Genomic DNA, 14,448 nt, shown 5'->3' on the forward strand with positions numbered 1-14,448 from the left:
CTTATACTGCTTACCTGAAGGATTGTCTCTGCAGTTTTTAATCATGCATCAGCCACAAAGAAAGCAATGCTGCTTGAGAAGCTGAACTGCTGTAGCTGCACACCCACATTCTTTTAGAGTTGTCTTGCATTTGTATGAGCCAAGCAAAATGAGTTCGCATCAAAAGATAATTAAGCCAAGAGCTCCAAATCGCATCCACTAAGCAAACAAGCTGTGACATCAGCACCTCTTTGCTGTTTGAACTCCCAAAGGATTCTTCATCCTGGAGAAGGATGACTAAGAGAGACGATACACGACACAGGTCCACACAGTTAGAAGTAGTGCTGAGAATGCAAATGACTGTTCACATCTCTTCCAAGGCGAAGGGAGGAGGGGGGGCAGACAAAGAGGTTTCTGAACCTGCTGTGGACCTGAAGAACAACAACAAGGCTGCAGAAGCGAAGTCAGTCAAGGACTGTCGCACAAATGATACTGCCTCGAGCTCAGAATGCCCTCGCACCGTAGGCTGTCGGAGGCTGGAAGCCGTAGTATCACCATTTCATGCCTCTACCAGACATCTATTACTCACCACTGTTGGACATCAGGTAATTGTCTGGACAGTCACCTTGCCTGACACGATGTGGCCATTCTTCAAGATCTCATTTAACTGTCGTCTTCTGCCCCCACTTTTCCAAAATCACATCCTCCTACAAGGGCCAAATCCCCCCTCAGCTCAGCCATTGCAACCGGTGACACTGGCAGCACAAATCACATCTTTACCTGATGGCTTAAATTAACATGCCAGACCGACATATGGTAGCTGAAACATAGGAACAGTTTTCATTTTGCTGTAGGAACGGTGGCCTCCAGCAGCAGTGCAGGGCACACACCAGCTACATCCATGAGAGCACAAAGCCTTAAAAGTAGCAGTCCTGTGTTTCTACAGCTAAGCTAGCGCAGGATAACTTGACCGTGTGTCTGAATGCCAGCATCCTCTGTGGCCCCAAGGCATCACAGGAGTCACAGAACTAAGCCTGTCAAGAGCCTGCTGAATGATGTACAGTGGTTTAACTTCCACGACGCAAAGCTCTTGTACAATTTTTGAAAACAAAAAACATTCTTCCATCATTTCCCTTTAATAAGAATCACAAACAGCATATTCGGGATCTCTCAAAACAGAAGCAAGTCTTCAAAAAGCAAAACAAAGATTCCTAATCCACCATTAAGTACGCATTCTGCTGAGCTGGTAGCTGCATTCATATTTTGGATTACTGTGGTAAATTCCTTTCTAGGAAACTCCAACAACTCTGCACCCAACAGCCAAGCCTTGCAATATCCTGCCAGGTATAGCTAGACATTTCACATGTCTGCACTACTCTCTTTTTTTTTTCCTTCTCAATCCCTTGCTCCAAAAGGATGGAAGAGCTACTATTACATTCCATTTTGTTAACCTACTTCACAGCAAAGTAGTAAAATCAGTTACAAGTTCCAACGTGCTCATTCTTTAACGTCTTGAATATTTCCTGTCCATATCAGCAAACAAATCGCTCTTCCCTCTCACATCTTTCTTCAAGGTGTATAGTTTTCTACTCCCTCTCCATTTCCTTTCCCAGTATTACCATTCCAAGAGGATACTTCTGTGGATTTCTACGCCCACATCTACAAACAATTCATTCCCATTTGTCTTGCCAAAACCACCTAGATTAAAACAGCAGCGAAATCCTTTTTAGCAAAAATAAGCAAAGAATGGACCAAGTCTAATCATGACTCGATTCCACACAAGAAACTGTAATTTACAAGACAGATTGTAACCACGTATTGATGTATGCTTCAAGTGACTTTATAGAACTGCCTTGCTAATGCAAAGAATGAACTTCACCGATGTAGTTCAGAGTGTGTTCCTATCACCTGATTTTTTAAAACACAGAAAGTGAGATTTACTAGCTGATCGCTTCCCCACTAATTTCTGTCAGCGGTTTTTAAGTCATTGGTGCAAGCACACCAGCAGGTGAAGAACAGAGCTGCCGCAAGCGCGGTGGGACGAGCTCCCTTGCAGACCTGCACGACATAGCCACCCTGCTGCGGAGCCCCCTTAGCTGTGGGGAGGGGGTAGCAGGGGTTTTTCCTGCACAGGGGCAGAGGCTGTAGCCTCAGCCCCCGACAAACACTGGGGAACAGGTTCCCCCTCCTCTCCGGCTCTCCCCCATCTCCTGTGCAAGGCAGAACAAAGAGGAGGTGGAGCTCGGACGCCAGCGTAGAGGGTGGTCGGTGCCCTCCCAGGGGTGAGGAAGCAAAGGGCTCCTTCACACCCAGCAGGTAAGAGGACCGTAACCGAGTCACTGAGCAACACCCTCGACATTTCTAACACCCACCTTTCTTTCCTCACGTGGAGGAGAAACGGCGACCTCCAGAACATTAGTGTTCTGCAAACAAGACTTCCACACCAAGAAGCTGAACAGACTTTCTTCAAAATGCACAAAAAGAGTATGCTAAAACCGTTTAAAGATTTTTCTGCAATGTGCTGCACACATGAAAAAGGAAGTTAATGGCTGTGCTTGGTATTAAAAGCAAATTAAGAAGCTGTCTGTAATTAAAGAGCGTTTCTAGTCCAGATTGTCCGAGGTCTGTAGGCAGCTAATTGCATCTTTGGTGATAAGAATGTTATTTTCGAGTATCTAAATCAGAATGAAAAGTACCTGCCCCACTGTATCCTACCATTACTCAAGGAAATAAAACCTCCTTTCAAGTACAAGGTATTCAAACAGGTATCAATTGAGACTTAAACAAACAAACAAAAATAAAATCATCAAGCCGCAAAACAACTGAGGAAATCCCACAGTTTGTTCTTCAGGCTTCTAGGATTAGCAGATCTCCTTGTGCTGTAACTATTTTTATATTCATGCCTTGGAGGAAATACGAACTTTTTGCTCCCCTGTCCCATCCTCTAGTTTGTCAGCCTTGAAGAAATGTGAACGGCGCCATCAAATGGGAACTCTTCTCTACAGCTGGGAAAACCTGAGTGGATTTTACCCGGCCTGCTGAAAACAACAGTTTTTCCACCCAGGGGTCACCATCCTCCGCTGCTAGCTTAGTGTCTCCACCAGTCAGGAACAAGCCTGACAAACAGATTAAAAGCTTCCAGCCAACCCTCATCACCACCTTCCCCACAAAATACGGTGGGGCTGAAGTGTTAATGTCCATAATTAAAGCCCCTACGGTCCGCCACTGAACAAGTACCTGTCCACATCCCAAAACAGCACACGTCACATCTACCGTCCAGATCAGACGCTGTATTTCAGAAGACACGTTTCTGCAGTCTCGCTTCAGCAAGGACCTCGCAGTGGTCCTCTTGTCTTTCTCCCCCTACCCCTTCTCTTCTTTTCTTTCTCCAGTGTAACTCTTCTGGACACCCTGCTGGATGCTGCATCAGTAGGGAGAGAGCAAGAGGGGCAGGCCCATCAAACCCCATCTGCCAGACGATTCCGCGTAGGCAGGACCCAGCAGACAAAACGCCTCCGACAGCCACAGACCCCCAAGAGCAAAGACGAACCCCAGGAGCAAAGACGACCCACGGGCCATTTCACACCGGCAGCCTACCTGAGCTGTTACAGATCTTTCTCTGCGATTCACCAAAACTTGCCTGATACCACCCAAAAACGGGCAGCTGCGGCGCGGCACAAGCGCAGGGCACCCACCACCGCGCACCTACCCCCTACGAGGGGGGCTCGGCCGCGCAGCTCCCACCCCGCTCTCCCCACGCCCCCGGGCCCACAAAGCCACCCCGCGGCCACGGGACCCCTCCGGCGGCGGCGATGCCCGGAGCCCGGCCGTGCCCCGCGGCGCCACTCCCGGGGCGCCGGCGCAGGCCGCGCAGCCCCGCCGCCGCGGCACCTGCCGCCGAGCCCGCCCGGGGCGCCGAGCCCACGCCGGGCAGCCCCGGGGGGAGGAGGAGGGGGGGCCGCACGCCGCCCCCGCAGCCCGGGACGCGGTCGCACGTCTCCGGGCGGAGCAGGCGGCTCCTCCAGGCAGCCGCGGCTGCGCTCACCGCCGGCCCGGCCCGGCTCTCCCTTCCCCTCCTGCCGGCCCCGGGAACAAAAGAGGCCGGTGCCGCAGCGGCCGGCCGGGCAGCCGCGGCAGGCCGGCCCGCGCCCTGGCGGCTCGCCCGCGCCGGCGGCCCCTCCGCAGCCCCCCGCCGCCGCTCCCCGGCCCCCGTCCGGGCGCGCACTCACCTGGGCCCGGCGCGGCGGCGCGCTCAGGGCGGCGGCATGGCGCTCCCCGCCCCGGACATGGCGGGAGGCCGCCCGGCTGTTCGCCGCCTCCCGCCGCTCCCCGCCCTGGCTGCCGCCCTTACGCAATTGGCAGCGACTGCGGCCCCCCCGCCCCGGGGCGACGATCCCCGGCCTCGAAACGAGGCGGCTGCGCCCCGCCACCGCGGCCCCGCCTCCCACCCACCCGCCGGGGGAGGAGCGGGGCCGCCCCGCCCCGCTCCGCCTGGCGCCGCGCGGCCCGGCCCGGCCCTGCCCCCGGGAGCGGCGGTGACCCCAGACCGGACCGGCGCGGTGTGGCCGCCCCCCGGGGCCGGCGGGAGAGCAGAGGCCCCGGCCCTCCCGCCCGCAGCTGCTCCAGCGCGGAGAACGCCAACCTGGTGCGGAGGCCCCGGGGCTCGCCCCCGGCTGGGGACGCGGAGCTCGGGCGCACCTCCGCCTCCGGGGCGGTCGGCTTTGGCGTGGGTCTGCCCGCTGGTCTCTCCCGAGCTCGGGACCTCCCAGTGCACCGAGGCTGGCCGAGCTCATCGGAAATTTAAGGAAAAAAAAAAAAAGAAATAGAAACGGCGAGGGCGCTGATCATATCCGAGACGGTTTCAGTGAAGCGGTTCGGGAAACACGCGGCCGGCGCTTCCCGGCGTGGTCGTTTCCTGGGGAAAATTCCAGGCGCCTGGAAAGGACGCGGCAGTGACTGGGCCGTGCTCCCCGCGGGGCTCCGCGCCCGGCTGTGGGCCCTTCGCTGCCCGCGAGGACGCTGCTGACCGGGCCGCTGCCTGCCGGCCCGCCGCGCCCGGGGGGCACCCCTCGCCCCCCTCGCCTGGGGTAACACGCAGACACACGGACACACCCACCCCCCGGTGACGGAAAGCCCAGGAGCATAATCCTTCCAAGGCACGTGGATGTAAATCTTTGACTCATTTCGACAAACACACAGCCAGACTGAGTACTGACGTGTGCCAGTGGCTTCGGCGGAAATCGAATTGAAGGAAGTTTGCCTTTGTCTAATGGTTTGGGCCCCTCACTGCAAGAAGGACGTTGAGGTGCTGGAGCGTGTCCAGAGCAGGGCAGCGAGGCTGGTGAAGGATTTGGAGAGCAAGCCTTATGAGGAGTGGCTGAGGAAACTGGGGCTGTCCAGTCTGGAGAAGAGGAGGCTGACGGGGGAACCTTATTGCTCTCTACAACTACCTGAAAGGAGGCTGTAGTGAGGCAGGAGGTGGTCTCTTCTCCGCAGTCACTAGCAATAGAACGAGAAGCAATGGCCTCAAGTTGCGTTAGGGGAGGTTTAGATTGGATATTAGGAAAAACCTTCTTTACTGAAAGAGTGGTCAGACATTGGAACAGGCTGCCCAGGGAGGTGGTTGAGTCCCCATCCCTGGAGGTGTTCAGAAAACGCGTAGATGTGGCACTTCGGGGTATGGCTTAGCAGGCATGGTGGTGTTGGGTTGACAGTTGGACTGGATGATCTTAGAGGTCTTTTTCAACCTATGATTCTACGTGAAATTCAAAGCCAAAGAAAATGCCCAGTTTAAAAAAATGGCACTGGAGATCCATTTTACACATGTAATATGGTGTTTGTCCCTGAAATGCAGGTATCCAATTATTAATTCAGTTGTCTCTTTGGATGGGCAAACTGTGTTCATGTACAGTGAAGCCGTAGCAAAGAAGTAGTAGGTGTACTGTTTTCACTGCATGCACTGTCTTTAGTATGTGCCTGACCTTCTGAAAGTTTTTGTTTTTTTAATATCAAAACACTCTTTCAATTATCCTTCATCATACAATCCTGTATAAAAAATAACAGTGAATTATTCCTCGGGAATGCCAATTGTAACAAAATGTTCATGCAATTTAATTTGTGGAAATCCTGGTATTCCATAAATTGTTTAGGGTTAAGCCTGTCCTCTCCTTTGAAAAAAATACTTTCACTTAATGCATTTTCACTTACTTCCATAAAAAATATCTGTAAAGGTGATTTTGTCAGAGGGGTATGTTTTCTGTGCTCATTACACAATAGAACTATACTCTTCAAATGTGTCATTCTTCAAACGCTTTTGTTTTTCATGAACACAAAGCACTGCTTATCCACCGGAAAACCACGAGTCCAGGAACAGAAACTATTTACTTTTTATACACTTGTATACAGAATGAAGGAACGCAGACTGCTGATCAATGTTCCCAGTCGTAAGCCTGCAAAGAGCTCACTTCAGTGACGCTTGGGTAGATGTTTGCCAGTACTACCACATGGGGCCACAAAGTAGAAACCCTTCTACATACTTGAAGCAGTCTGAAGCTAAATATATTGCAGATACACACACATGCATGCGCGTATTTTAGACAACACATACAATGCCTACCTGTCAGTCTTAAGCAAATCACAAATACCTGTCAGCTGTAAAAGCACTAGATCTCTTACAGAATTGAATTATCACCCAACATCTGTAATTTTTTAAAGTGATGAATAAAACCATCCGTAAGCCCTGTAAGTCTGTGAAAGACTGGGCTTTGAGATGAGCCGGGTATTTGAAATCTCTGCCTCGAACCCACATGTTGCACTAGAGCATTACATCTGCATGGAGCACGACTTCTTTTCTCATACTTCTTTGGGTTTAAGCAGGCAAAACCTTGGCCAAGCGTATAGCCCAAAGTGCAAAAATATCAGCATGTAGACTTGAAAGAGGTCATTGATGCGGTCACTATGGTCTGATGATTTCAAAATAAGCGAGAAGGAAGCCAACTTTCGTTCCTCTGAACAAAAACAGGTACTAGGAGATGGGGAAGGGGGGAGGAAAGTGGTAAGTTTATCCAGTCAGTAGTTAAAATTACATTCTGTTTTCTAAATTTCCATCCAGCTCCTTGTGATTTAGAAAATCTTACTGATGGTCTATCAAGATAAGAGAGCAAACGTACATATTTCTTTCCTTATTTAAGCCTTTCTGGCATATGTCCCAGGCACTCTGTGGTAATACCTTTTCCATATAGTAGCTGTGTTTTAAACTATCATACCAAACACAAGGATTTTTAATTACCTCTCTGGAAGCCTAACACATTGGGTGGCAAAAAAAAGTTAAATTCCTGAAATAATACAAAGGCTGCCTACGCTCAGGGGAGGTTTTCTTTTGGTAAAAGCCTGTTCCTACTTCGACATACTGTGCTCCAACCAAAGTTAGCAGCAGTTAACAAAATATAACAACAGCTTAAGGGAGAAGATAAGAGTTTGAAATGCACAGTGGGGGAATGCAGAGGTAATTTGTAACCAGGTTTTCACAGGGAACAGTTTCAGTGTACCGTCTTCCCCATCGATGCATCGTGCCTTTTTCTTAATGCGTGTCAAAACAAACCCATATACAACTCATTCTCTTTTTGCAGGTCTACAAAAAAGTGTGCAGGGCATTATTAGAGAATTCATTTATTATTACTGAAATTAATCACATTGAAAGCAAACAACAAAAACCTGTGTTATGTGGCAAACGCATTCACTCAGGAGTTCAGAAGTCCGGGTTCAGTCCTTACCTATCTTACACAAAAACTCCTCTAAATCAGTGACAACGACAGCAAGGATGCTGGCAGGAGACACGTGGCCTCAAGACTGCAGTGTCTGCTCTGGGTGCTTCAAGAATTTCAACAACTTCCCTAAAGCTTCCCCTAGCAACTCATTACACAGTTCTGCCTCAATCCCACCTTTCTTTCTCCCCCTCTCACTCTGGCTGTTACCAAAAATTTTACAATGGAGAAAAATGTCAGAATTTCAAAGATTCTGGGTCTTACAGAAAAGAGAAACCGCTGAAACCCAACAACAAAAACTGATATATTTTAATATTTTTTTTTAGATTTTCTCCTCTGTAATGAGACACTGACAGTGAATCAGCAAAATAATTTCAAAATTCCTGTTAATGCAGGGAGTATAGGCTGCACTGAGGTTGAAAGGAGGACTCATAAATTGTTTTTTTTTAAAGAATACTTCAAAATAAATACAAAGAGCAAATGAGAATGGGGGTAATTGTGAGGAACCAGATACACACAGAAGAAAAACATCAAGGCGAGCAGATAATTGATACAAAAGGAAAAAGAAAAAGGAACCCCACAATGCAAATATGGGTAAAAGGAAGCTGTATTTTGCCTTTTATACTCCTCCCAAAGTGGAGTTTGATGAAAGACAAAATACAACAAATTCAGGTTGCATTTATTTTTTATTATCTGAATAAAAGTCACAGTTGCCTACCAAACAAATCCATTCACTTGCTTTAAAGAAATGCAGATAATATTTTCTCGTGTTTACATTTTAGTTCAATGTTATTAAAAACATGTAATTGTAATTGTCTTCCCTATTTAAACACTTTTTCCTTGGGAAGGTTTGCCTTGAAAGACATCCACCTTCCAAGTCACTTCAATATTTATTTTAATGTGAATTGGGATGACATTTATGACAATTTTCATAGCAAATTGTAATAGTAAATTTTGCTTGCATTTAATGGAAATATTGACGGAAACTTATTGCTAAATGAGTTACCAGAAATATAACCATAAGGACTCTTGGCCTTATTTGCATGTTTGGTCAAGAAACAGAAACAACATGTAACCATAGAACTGTTAGGTTAGTCAATGCCACGAGAGCTGAGTTTGGAGTGCCGTCCTCATAAGTCAGAAGCCACAGTCTACAGACCTCTGCACATCTGTCAGAAATTTTTGAGATACAGCAGATTATGAGACAACGTACTATCCATTAGGCAGACTAAAAATTGTTAGACACATTATTTCCTACATATTGCTTGCCAGACTTTAGTTAAGACTATCTGGAATATCTATGATAGTTTGTGTTTCATCTCATGTGCTTGGTGCAATAGCTTGAAAATCATGCACACAGTATTTCTATGCAATAAATTTATGTCCGGATTTTTTTGCTCATTATTTTTATCTCAACGGAGAACGATTTTGGCTGAGACTGTGAAATTTACAAGAGCAGCAGAGCTTAAACCACAGATTTCAGATCTGCATTCACATCAGTACATACATACAAGTAAGCCAGCTACTGGACAAAATTGAGCTGTTTTAGTCTTGGAGAAAGACTGAGTCTGACTTTCACTGTAAAGAAAAGCATTTTAAGTGCTTTGCTTTTACGGTTGTTTATTACATATCTGATTGAAGAGACAATATAAATATATTCAGAAGTAGAAATACTCAGGAATATTAGGTAATTAAAAAGCATTAATAAATACCTCTGGAAAAAGAACAAAGCTACGATTTCTAGACTGTTGCCAAAAACAGATGTGAAAAGCGCTGAAAACCTGTATTTGCCAGTAACTCATTTCCTCCAAGAAGAAACATTGGCAGGTACGAATACTTTTTGTGTCTTTGACAATGTAACAGGTAAATTGCAACCTTAGGATTCCAAGGCAACATTCATTTCCATGATATTAAATCGAAGTTTGAAACAGAACTTTCCATCAAATTCTGCAAGACACATTTCTTGCACAAGGTGATTTGCTAACGCAAATATTTGTACACAGCTTTGGGCTCTGAACTCTGACATACATTCAGACCACAGTCCTCAAAATTATACTCTCTTATAAAAACTTCTCTAAAATTCAGTGAAAACACATTTGACACATTTTTAAGTAGTATTATAGAATAATGTAGTTACACTGCTTACCTTTTTTTGTACCAAAACAATCATACACCTGTGTAAAACTGAAGGGGTTTATTTCCAGCAAAATTTCAATTTTCTGTCAACACAGTATGTCACCAAATGGCTGACTGAACCTTTTTCCTTTTGGGAAAGCACAAATACAAAGGCTAATCACTGTTACAGGAAGAGTTATCTCTTGGGTTCTCTGCATAGGATATCATCCTGACCTTTTGCTTTTTACAAAAAACAGGAATTGAAGTGTCTCATATGAATGACAGCCAAATGTAAAAATAAGAAGTATTTGTTTCCCCGTCAGAAATGAATTGTTTGATTCTCAGAGTGCCTTTGCAATTCTGCAGAACAGGCATCACCTTACACCGCTGGAAATTCAGGTTGATATTCAATGATCCTAAAAATTGTGACACTTTTTCAAAGGCAGCTCCTAAAAAAAGAGCTTGAGGTGTGTTTTGGTTTGGCCTGGATAAATCCCAGAATAAATCCCTGGATAAAACCGCTCTATCGCTTCCCCTCCTCAGCTGGACAGGGGAAAGGGAATATGATGAAAGGCTCGAGACAAGGACAGGGAGAGATCACTCACCAATGCCCTCATGGGCAAAACAGGCTGAACGTGGGGAGAAAATAGAGTTTAATTCATCACCAATCAAATCAGAGTAGGATAATGAGAAATAAAAGCAGATTTTCAAACACCTTCCCCCCACCCCTTCCTTCTTCCCGGGCTCAGCTTCACTCCCGTTTCTCTCCCTTCTCCCCCCGAGCAATGCAGGGGGACAGGGAATGGGGGCTGTGGTCAGTTCATCACACGTTGTCTCTGCCGCTCCTTCCTCTTCAGGGGCAGAAATCCTCACACTCTGCCCCTGCTCCAGTGTGAGGTCCCTCTCATGGGAGACAGTTCTCCACAAACTTCTCCAATGTGAGTCCTTCCCATGGGCTGCACCTCTTCACAAACTGCCCCAGCATGGGTCCCTTCCCACGGGGTGCAGTCCTTCAGGAACAGGCTGCTCCAGCATGGGTCCCCCACGGGGTCACAAGCCCTGCCAGCAAACCTGCTCTGGTGTGGGCTCCTCTCCCCACGGGCCCACAGGTCCTGGCAGGAACCTGCTCCAGCACAGGCTCCCCACAGGGTCACAGCCTCCTTCAGGCATCACCTGCTCCAGTGTGGGGTCCCTTCCACGGGCTACAGGTGGAGATCCGCTCCACCGTGGACATCCATGGACTGCAGGGACACAACCTGCCTCACCATGGTCTTCATCACGGGCTGCAAGGGAAGGCTCTCTGCTCTGGCACCTGGAGCACCTCCTCCCCCTCCTTCTTCACTGACCTTGGTGTCTGCAGAGTTGTTTCTCTCACATCATCTCACACCTCTCTCTGTAACTGCCATCTCTGCAGTTTTTTTTCTTCCCTTTCTTAAATACATTATCCCAGAGGCGCTACCACCATTGCTGGTTGGTGTGGCCTTGGCCAGCAGTGGGTCCGTCTTAGAGCCAGCTGGCACTGGCTGTATCAGACATGGGGGAAGCTTCTCCAGCTTCTCACAGAAGCCACCCCTGTAGGCCCCCCCGCTACCAAAACCTTGCAACACAAACCCGTAACAAGATGAAAGCACAGGGACTATTACTGGCTTTGCAGATCCGTTTCTTTGAAAAAACATAAAGTGGTATTAAAATAGGACTCCCTATACCAGAGCAGAGGTTCGTCTAGCAAAGTAGCCTGTTTCCAAGAGTGGCTGATGGCAAGAGATCACAAGAGTATATAAAAAAAGCTAAGTAAACATACATCACAGAATCACAGAATCACAGAATAGTAGGGGTTGGAAGGGACCTCTGTGGGTCATCTAGTCCAACCCTCCTGCTGAAGCAGGGTCACCTACAGCACGCTGCACAGGACCTTGTCCAGGTGGGTCTCCACAACCTCCCTGGGCAGCCTGTTCCAGTGCTCCGTCACCCTCAGAGGGAAGAAGTTCTTCCTCATGTTCAGACGGAACTTCCTGTGCCTCAGTTTGTGCCCATTGCCCCTTGTCCTGTCACTGGGCACCACTGAAAAGAGCTTGGCCCCATCCTCCTGACACCCACCCTTCAGATATTTATAAGCATTTATTAGGTCCCCTCGCAGCCTTCTCTTCTTCAGGCTGAACAAGCCCAGCTCCCTCAGCCATCATTTCTTGGTGGACTACTTCCCCATCTTCCAGTGATTTGCAGCTCTGTGCTACTGTCGATATACTTCTCTTATACGAGTTTATTTTAAAACAATCTGTTGCTTTCTGAACTCACATAAGTTCCTAGCATCCATGCTGTCCTGTGACAAGGAGTTCTGCAGCATAGCTGCTTCCTGTAAGAAGAAATACCTCTTCCTGTAGGGTTTCGAGCTTCCACTTACTCATTTTATAAGATACCCCATGGGTCTTACGTTGAAGGAAACAGTCATTCACCTTCTCTCCATCACATTCTCCCATACTCATCTCTTTTCCAATCTTAGCAAAACATATTCCTTTGTCCCTTACATGGAAGGTGTTTCCTATCTTGCTGTCCTCATTGTTCTTTTGCCAATTTTGCTGCACCTTTTTTTAAAGGTGACAGAACCAGAATTGCAGTAGACTCCAGAATATGTGCACCTTGGATTAAAAAATGTGCTTTCTTTTTATTCTCTTCTCTCCCCAAATCATGCTGAAAGTCTTCTTGCTTTGTTGGCCACCACTGAATATTAAGCTGAGGTTTGCTTAGCAGTATTCATTGTAATGCCAAGACCTTATTTCTGAACAGTAAATGTTTAGAGCCTGTAATCGTGTGCATAAACTTAAGATTTCCCAACAACTTGTAAGTACCATATGCTACCACAATCAGATCAGTAAGTTTTTAAGAAGGAACTTCCCTTCAGATTAATTGCATGTTCCTTTTCTGTGTCCCTTACAAAATAGGAACAATGCAAAAATGAGAACGTTTGCAGCACACCAGCTCTTTGAAGAAAATCGAACACGACTTCCCTGTTTTCTCCTCAAACATTGTCATTTAATTTTAGATAAACAATGTGGCGGAAAAAAAAAAAAGGAAAAATACCTAATAAAGTATATAATGTGCTCAAGGCAAGACAGCATTCTCACTGCAAGCTTGCCATTCTTCATATGCTTCGGCTAGATACTACTAGATCGGGAAAGTTCTTTTCTGCTAACCCCTTTCTTTTCCTTGAAGTTCTCTTGCTACCAACTTATTGTTTCTCTCTTGCTTTCTGGTTCCACTCCCTTCCCCTATTGCCTATTTTATTGCAGTAGAAGCACATTTACTAAGCAAGCCAGATGTATGTGTTGGACTGGCACCAACTTTTTACAGTTAAGTCCTACCTCCACAAAATTCCATGGAGCAAGCTGCATGGAACAAGAGGACAAAAAAAAAAAAAAAAAAAAAAAAGAGAGAGAGAAGGAAAAACAGAAAAAGACCACAGCTGGGAACACACTTTGTGTTTGTACATAATGCGTCTCAGAGAGCAAAGATTTCTTAGACAATGATTTCTCAGCTGAAATTTCAAGCTGAGCATACAGATAACATAATATCTGTCAAAGCATTTTTCTCCATGTCTCAATTAGACAGAGCACAGACTTTATGGAGGCGAAAAACTTGGCTGTAATTTAAACCAAGTCCTGGGAAAAACAATGCTGCAGTTTGGGGTCTACAAAAAAGCCCACATAACCAAGCTTTTAGGGAATCAGAGGTAATGACTGCACAGCAACAGACATGGAACAGCAGAGGTCCTGCTGGCTTTATGTATCACACAGCCTGTCTACAAGACTCATTCGGCCAACATTTTCCACTTAGCATGGTGTTTCCTACCATACACTTATACTGTTTACAAGCATAAGGAATCACAAAGGTGCCAAGCTAATACAAGTAGACCTTTCCATGGGTTCAGACTAAAACTCAGGCCTAAGCAATGCAGCAACTTCTTATTGGCTTCTGCTGCAGGGATGAGCTTCGTGCAGGCTTTGGACTACGCCTCCATCTGTAGCTGAACCAGATTCATGCTCTAATCCTAAAGAATTAAGAACAGAGGAGTCAAGAGTTAAACTTGGTAAACAAATACTTAAATGCAGAACTGGTGAGAACAAGAAGCTGTCTGAGACCAGAAAAATTTGCATCCTCTCCTTGAAGCACTCAGCAATTGGAACATGAACACTTAGACATGCACAGTCCTGCTAACCAGAAAGGCTAAGAGCGGGACACAGTTGTTTCCCAAACCTACAGACATTTTGAGGTCAAATACCTTGCTGCAAACGAAGGATTGTTTATTACATAGTTACAGAGATTATCAGGATGTTTGTTATTATACTTTATTTCATTTACCTAATGTGTAACACATTGCTGTTTCAACTCATACATCTTTCAGGAGATAAAAACCAAATCCTACATATAAAGTATTGTATTGGGTTTGCATGGCAATGTTTTGGTAGTGGGGTGCTACACGGGTGGCTTCTGTGAGAAGATGCCAGAAGCTTCACCCACATGCAAGAGAGTCAATGCCAGCCAGCTCCAAGACGGACCCGCCGCCAGCCAAAGATGAGCCCATCAGTGACAGTGG

General features: G+C 46.7%; 1 protein-coding gene across 3 annotated transcripts in view; it reads right to left on the reverse strand.

Moving 5' to 3' along the window:
- The window catches only part of CEMIP2 (cell migration inducing hyaluronidase 2), a 48,547-nt gene extending 44,251 nt beyond the window's left edge, over nt 1–4,296 (reverse strand). For 2 of the 3 annotated variants that reach the window (XM_075447169.1, XM_075447167.1), the window contains exon 1: nt 4,209–4,296. The gene's annotated coding sequence lies outside the window, so the exon portion shown is untranslated. Of the gene's footprint in view, nt 1–14; nt 237–4,208 lie in introns of those variants that run through there. The other variant, XM_075447168.1, reaches the window with a different exon arrangement.
- Between the last annotated feature and the right edge of the window lie 10,152 nt (nt 4,297–14,448).

The sequence above is a fragment of the Opisthocomus hoazin genome, chromosome Z (genome assembly GCF_030867145.1).
Source record: "Opisthocomus hoazin isolate bOpiHoa1 chromosome Z, bOpiHoa1.hap1, whole genome shotgun sequence".
In the NCBI taxonomy this organism is placed as follows: Eukaryota; Metazoa; Chordata; class Aves; order Opisthocomiformes; family Opisthocomidae; genus Opisthocomus; species Opisthocomus hoazin.